The following is a 7,523-nucleotide window of genomic DNA, read 5'->3' as shown; positions in this document are numbered from 1 at the left end:
TTTCTGCAGTTTTTTCCTGTTCTTTCATTTGGAACATGTTTCTTTGTGTCCTCATTTTGGTAGTTTCTCTGTGTTTGTTTGTGTGTATTAGGTATATCTTTTACATCTCACAGTCTTTTTTTTCTGATAGAGGTGAAAGTGTCAAAAATTTTATTAACATTCAGTTTTAAAAGCTTTAAAACTGGCATACCGAGATATAAAAGTGCTGCTTCTTAAAAAAGTTACCCTTTGCGGTTGGTCCTTGGTTTAGAAGTTGTGGAGCTCCGGTATTTTTATGTTAAGTGCTTTAAGAATACATGATCTTGGTCCCGGGATGGTGACATTGTGTCATTTTCTTCTTCCTCAGAAAAGTGGTTCTCGAGATCGCTCAGCACAGTCATGGCAACCTGATGGTTCTCATGAAATTGCAAAGCCTTGATCCTATCCACCCCACCGAGTTCCTCTATCAGCAGACACAGACTCTCTTTCTCAGAAGGCTTCTCCGCTACCTGGAGGAGGAAAGAGATGATGTCAAGGATGACAATGACACATTTGGTGTCTGGGACAGTGAGGAGGTTCACCAGTGGCTCCAAGACTCCAGATTGAACAAGCTGGATCAACTGGTCCAAGCTGCTCCCACTTGTGAAGTTAGCCACCACCCAGATAGCCTCTTTCTGAACTTTAAAATCTCCATTTTCTAGCAGAGACACCAAGGGGGGCAGAGCGTTGCAGGTGATCAGCTGCTGGGTGTGTTGGCAGGGCCCAGCATCCACATTGCTCAGGGCCCAGGCTGCTTCCTTCTGGATGGAGGATTTGTGGTGCAGCAGGAGCCCAGGCAGCACACTCAGGATGCCCGCATCAGTGGCCACCTGGGTCTGGCAATCCGCTCCTGTGACGATGTTCCCCACGGTCTTCAAGGAATTGAGTTCTGAGCTGGTCGTGAGCTCCACCAGCCTGGGCAGCACCCCCGTGTCCACCACGTGGCCAATGTGCCCGTTACAGCCCTCGGTGAGGTAGGACAGGGCCCAGCAGGTGTCAGAGAGCACCTTGCTGGCGTGGTGGTGGAGGAGGCGGAAGCGGGTGGGCAACAGTTGCTTCCCTGCTTTCTTGCAGGGGTACGGGTTCTTGTTCCGGCACAGGTTGGACAGGGTTCATGTGATGTTCCGCAGAAATGTAATTGGTATGGTTGATGGTATCAGGGCCAGCAGATGTGGGATGTCATTGCTTGAGATGAGAAAGTCTCTGAATTCTGGGCCATCACCTGCGATATTCCCAAGGGCCCACACTGCCTGTTCGCACACAGCCATCTGGGGGGAAGACAGGAGCTCCACCCAGGGCTGGACGGCGCCCCCTCCACTACAGCTTGAGTCTGCTCCGAAGTCCCGGAAGCAACGTTGGTCAGAGCCCAGGCTGCCTCGAACTGCAAGCAGGGGTGGAGCGATGACCTCAGGAACTCCACCAGCCTGGGAATGAGCCCCGCTTCAATAATCAGTTTCAGAGGAGGGTTCTTCTCCCGGGACAGTGTTTTCCTGGCTGCCCTGGTGGCCTGGAAACACAGGTCTGGATCCGAAGCATTCACTCCATTGATTCTTTCCTGTAGGGTGAGGCTGGCCCCTTTGGTCCCTTCTTCAGAAGCTGGGTCAGAGGAAAGATTGGTGATGTTTCTTCTCTTTAAGACCTGCTCATCTTTCTTGGCCTTTCGGAGCTGTAGGCTGCCTGCTATCCGCTGTTGTCGCCTCGTAGATGCGTCTTTGCCTCGGTACTTAAACTTCCTCAGCCTCTCTCCTGGAGCTTCTGAAGTCTGCAGGTTGACTGGAAGAAGTAAACCCCCTGAAGAAGAGCAAGCTGTCTGGTCAGTACCTGGAAAGAGGCTTTGGAGAAGGCACAGCCACACACACGCACAGGAATGGGCCACCACCCACTTGTTTCTCACCTAGCAGAGAGCTGCCACATCTCACAGTCTTCCGTGGTAGTGTCCCATGGGGCCCAGTGGTGCAGTCTCCCTGATCACTTTAGATGGGTGCTCCAGGAATGTCCCTTGTGTGGGCTGTGTGTGCCCTCCTATTGTCGTTGAGCCTTGATTACTGTTGGCATGTTAGCATGTGAAGCTGATCCTCAGGCTGACCGGCTGTAAGGACTGGCCATGACCACAGTGTATGAGCCACTGTGTGGGGACGGACCTGCTGGAGCAGGCTTCACCCCAGTGAGCTCTTGTGCCTACCAAGACAATTCTCAGGAAGTACCTCTTGTTAAGCTAATTGGGTGGCACTTTGATGTGGTCTGAAGCCAGCCACCTGGTGAGTTGGTTCTGGGGCCTCTGGGAGGGGCTCCACTGCAAGCCAGGCCAGCTGCTGCCTGTGGCCCACCCAGTGATACTGGTAGGAGCTACAAAGCAATCTGAAGTTTGTAGCTGTCCGTGCTGGGTCTGGAGGGACACAGGAGAAGCCATGCTGCAAACTGAGACGGCCGCCCCCAGTACCAGGCCTGATGCACTCAGCAATAATGCACCCCGAGGACTGCTGGTACTGGCCAGCTGCCTGGATGGCTCGAGCAGTGCTTGGAGGAGGTGGGATCTCAGGGAGTTACCAGGGTGGGACAAGTGGAGTTTACCAGGCTAATGCAGATTCAGATTTAGCCATGTTGGAAGAGGGCTCAACAAAGGAAAGATGACATCCACCTGCCAGCTGTGTGAGAGGAATGCTCACACAGGGAGAATGCCGGTAGAGCCCTCACAGGAAAGCCACACAACCCAGTTTCTCCCTGTATGTCTTTGACACCCTCTGATTTGCCATGCCTGTGGGCAAGGTAGTCTATGCTTGAGCCCTTGAAAAATACACCTGGGTTTCCAGCAGCCTTTCGTCTCTCCCTGTTGGACAGAATCCTTATTGATTTTTGCAGCTAGAAATGGTGGGGCTCCTCTGGACAGCACTGGTGCTCTGGGTTGGGAAGCTGTGTGTTTGACTGGGACCCCTCACTTCTTGGGGGGACCTCATCAGCTGAGAAATCTCTACCACTTCTCAGTCGCCACAAGTGCCGTAGGGCCAACTTGTTTCACATCGCTGCTCCGCCTACCAGTCTTGATGTGGCTTTTTTGTTTTATATCCTTAGTTATAGAACTTCTGTACAGCTAATCTTTACATGGTTTTCCAAGCTGACTGTTGTATAATTTAGTGGTAGTTTTGATGTAATCAATGGAGCAGGCAAAGAAAACCCCAGTGCTTCCTCACTCCACCATCTTGCCTGGAACTTGACCTTTACTGTCTTCATGCTTTTCTGAGTCTTTGCTTCCCTATCTCTAAAGACACAATTTTTATCAACCTCCCAATGTTGTTTTAGAAATTCTTTTAGAGTGTGAATGGGAAAGATCTCAGTCCTCTGCATTTCCTTCATCACCATGTCTCTTTCTCTTTTTTTAACCTTCTTAAAATCTCTCGAATCCATTTATGTGACTCCAAGATACCCAGCTCTCCTCCCTGAACTATTGCTATAGTAGTCTCTCCATCCCTACGCTCATCCCTTCCAGACTTTTCACACTATTTACACTGCAGCCAAGGATCTTTTTTTTTTTTTTTTTTCTGAAGCTGGAAACGGGGAGAGACAGACAGACTCCCGCATGCGCCGACCGGGATCCACCCGGCACGCCCACCAGGGGCGAAGCTCTGCCCACCAGGGGGCGATGCTCTACCCCTCCAGGGCGTCGCTCTGCTGTGACCAGAGCCACTCTAGCGCCTGAGGCAGAGGCCGAGGAGCCATCCTCAGCGCCCGGGCCATCTTTGCTCCAATGGAGCCTCAGCTAAGGGAGGGGAAGAGAGAGACAGAGAGGAAGGAGGGAGGGGGGTGGAGAAGCAAATGGGCGCTTCTCCTATGTGCCCTGGCCGGAATCGAACCCAGGTCCCCCGCACGCCAGGCCGACGCTCTACCGCTGAGCCAAGGCCAGGGCTTTTCTTTCTTTTAAAAAAAATTTTTTTTTTTAAATTTTAATTTATTGTGTTAACATGGATTCAAGTGTTCCACTCAGTATAACTCCCTCACCCCTATCCCTGTGTCCCCCATTTCCCCCCCTTTGCCCCCTTTCCCTATCTCCTGTCCCCCTTCCTTCTGGAATTTGCTGTGCTGTTATCTGTATTTATGTGTTATGTATATATAATTTCACTACTCCCTTCACCTTCTCTGATCCCATGCCCTCATCCCCCTTCCCTCTGACAGCTGTCCCTCGGCTCCCGTGACCCTACCTCTGCCTCTATTCCATGTCTCAGTTCACTTTGTTCATTAGATTTTACATAGAAGTGAGATCGTATGATATTTGTCTTTCTCCAGGCAGGGATCTTTTCAAAATGCATACCTGGTCCTGTTGTACACACATGCCCCTCTCACCCACTATCTTTAAATAGCTTCACATTGATCTTAGGATGGTGATAAAACATGGCCTGGCCCCTGCCCAGTATTTACATCTTGTCCTTCACGATGCTTTACTTTCTTTCAGTTCTTTGAAATTCATTTTTTTTATGAACTCAGGGTCTGTGTCTGTTTTGCTCATCACCGCATCTCCAACATTCAGCACAGTGCAAGTATACACTAAGTGATCACTTACTGTTCCCAGATGAACGACAATGCCTGTTTAGTAAAATCTGCCCCCTTGTTGCCTGCCAAGAAAGAGAGCATATCTCAAACCTGGGTAGGGGGTTAGTGGTGGATGCTTGGCTGCTGGTCTCTGATCACTGAACTTTCCCAACACACACTTGTAGGACAGGACTGGTGGCCATGCAGGTGCTCTGCCCTTGAAAACTTGACAAACCTTATTCTACAATGGCATTCTCAATTTAGATACAGCATATGAACCCAAGAAAAACTATCCCAAATTAAAGAATTTGAAAAAATATGATTCCTTATTTTTGAGTCAAATCTCCCAATTAAATAGAATGATTCCATTTTATACTTTATTTTTGTAACATCAAAATATTCTCCCAGTATTCATTTCTTTTTCTTTCACTTCTTTTTCATTTTACTATCTCATACATGGAGATATTTCAATGAAGGAACATCTTAATTGCCTTACCTATTCTTTTTATTCTATGCTTTATGCCTTATTAGTCCCACTTGAAAATAGCCCTCTGTCACTTTAATATTAACTTGCTTACATTTAAAAATTATCCTATGTAATCTAATCAGTGGAAGTTTAGCTTTTGTAGTTGTTAATAATAATATATGATTAATTTCTAAAGACCCTCATTAGTAATACCGTTAATTTCAAATCCTCATTAACCTGTCAGATAAGAGCTTTTGGATTCTCCACCGCTAGAATCAAGGCAGGTTCCAATAAGCTATAATTACTTGGAATGAGGTGTTGCATATTATCTTTCAAGAGTGTTTGTATATTCAGGGATTAATAGCACACGGCTCAAATTTCATCTTACATATTATATATGTTTTCTGGAATCCATTGGGCTGTGGCACTATTTACAGAAAAGGTGGAAGTAAGACTAGAATATAGGACAACTAAATCTGATTTCTTCTGAATGTTCAGCTTAGCCTATTGTATTGGGGTGAAATCTCTACAAATACCATGACAGTCTTGGTTATATCATACCTATGCAGTTGTGGGTGTTGGAAACATGGCAGCTTCAGCCCCTTGGTGGGTCAGATTTCAGATCTGCCTCTGAGAAAGGGTGAGAGCTTTGTGGAGCACTAGACTGTGATGAGGCAGGAACAGTGCATAATAATCTCAATTGCTTTATTCTTGCGCTCTGAAATGGTACTGTGTACCTGTTTAGGACGATTGGCATTTGGGCCTGGTGTGTCTGGTGCAATCTCTTGACAATGCTCAGAATGCAGTTATAGAAGAGAATTTCTAGAAGATGCAGGGCCATGTAGTGTCCAGTGGGAGATTGCACCTGGACAGGGTTTTTTATCTCTTGGCAAGATAAATGGAGATACATGTCATTGCCATACTTGTGTGAGCTGAGCTAGTGCTGGTTTTAAACTGTCATTTTCATATCCAAGTTTATATGTGGTCATTTGTAGGTCAGGGTCCGGGCAAACCAAGAAATTGACCTCTGTTCTTGGTGCTTTATTTATAGAATGCATCAGCCAGGGGGTTGGATGACTGTCTGGAATATAAAAAAGGACACTTCCCGAGAAGCAGTGTGTTCTTATTAATTTATTTTTTTAAATAATTCTATTTAAAGATGACTTATATAATATTAAAAATAGGGTTATTCTACTACATTTAAAAATATGAGTTAGCAGAAAGAAAAAATAAAACTTTTTCATAAACCTATTATACAGAAAGAGTAACTTCCAATTTTGGTATTGTTCTAGTCAGTCTCTCTTTCTTTATGTAAGTGTGTGTGTGTGTGTGTGTGTGTGTGTGTGTGTGTGTGTGTGTAATACCTATATGCACATAGACACATGATGAGCAAGGTCACAAAATTACTTAGAAGATTATTTAGACCAGTGGTAGTCAACCTGGTCCCTACTGCCCACTAGTGGGCATTCCAGCTTTCATGGTGGGCGATAGTGGAGCAACCAAAGTATAAATAAAAGATAGATTTAACTATAGTAAGTTGTTTTATAAAGATTTATTCTGCCAAACTTAGCGAAAATCCGACATAAAGTACTTGGTAAGTAATTATTATTATATGCTGTAACTCTGCTTTATAAATTTTATAAAGTAAAGTTACTTCCCTACTTTATAAATCACCATTACTGTGGAACCGGTGGCTGTTAGAAAATTTTACTACTAATAGAGATACAAATGTGGGCAGTAGGTATAAAAAGGTTGACTACCCCTGATTTAGAGAAAGATTATTTAGAAAAAATATATCTTCATTTTTCTCTAACTAATCTGATCTTCCCTTTGAGACCCTACATACCTAACCTGCAGAAACAAAACCCAAATTTTAGTTAAATGTAATCCGATCTGACACAAACAGATTTAAAAAGTCTCTTTGGATAACTCAGTCTTTTCTTGACTCCAGTACAATTCAGGCTTTGAGTTTTGTGTCCTTCCCCCCTCCCCTTTTTCCAAGAAGCCGTCTGGCTGATGCACGTGACTTCTCACAGCAGTTGGGAAGTGTCTCTGGATTGTCGATGGCAAGCACTGTTTGTCCTGTTGGTGATCTCTGTGGTGCATTTTCAGGCTGCAAATGGCCATCCCCTTTGGGCCTGTTTGCTCACGGTACCCAAGGTTTCGACATCCAGACTGCAGCCCTCAGGCCCTTCAGGGAGCTCTCATCCTTGTGTCCCCTCATCGCTAACGCTGACCCACTCACACTGCAGGCGTGGAAATGGGGGCCAGGAGCTCACCCTGCAGATGTGGGCTGTATCTCTGTGCCCGTGGAGGATGAGTGCAGAAAGCTCAGCCTTGTGAAAGCAGCACAGTAACTCAGCCCGAGACTGAGAATTACTCTCCAGTATTGCCCCGAGTGAGAAATAAGGGGGTCAACTATTGAACATAGTCAAACTGTCCTTTTCGGGATAGGTTTCATTCTGCTTTGAAAATTCTACATTATCTGCCTTACCCTCTCATCTGGGTCAAGATTTGT

General features: G+C 46.0%; 1 pseudogene; it reads right to left on the bottom strand.

The window, feature by feature from the left end:
- Nucleotides 1-272: 272 nt before the first annotated feature.
- Nucleotides 273-2,073, bottom strand: LOC136402462 (importin subunit alpha-8-like; annotated as a pseudogene).
- Between the last annotated feature and the right edge of the window lie 5,450 nt (nucleotides 2,074-7,523).

Source organism: Saccopteryx leptura, chromosome 4 (assembly GCF_036850995.1).
Source record: "Saccopteryx leptura isolate mSacLep1 chromosome 4, mSacLep1_pri_phased_curated, whole genome shotgun sequence".
Lineage (NCBI taxonomy): Eukaryota > Metazoa > Chordata > Mammalia > Chiroptera > Emballonuridae > Saccopteryx > Saccopteryx leptura.
The sequence above is the reverse complement of the archived record's forward strand: the minus strand, read 5'-3'. Positions and strand labels throughout refer to the sequence as shown.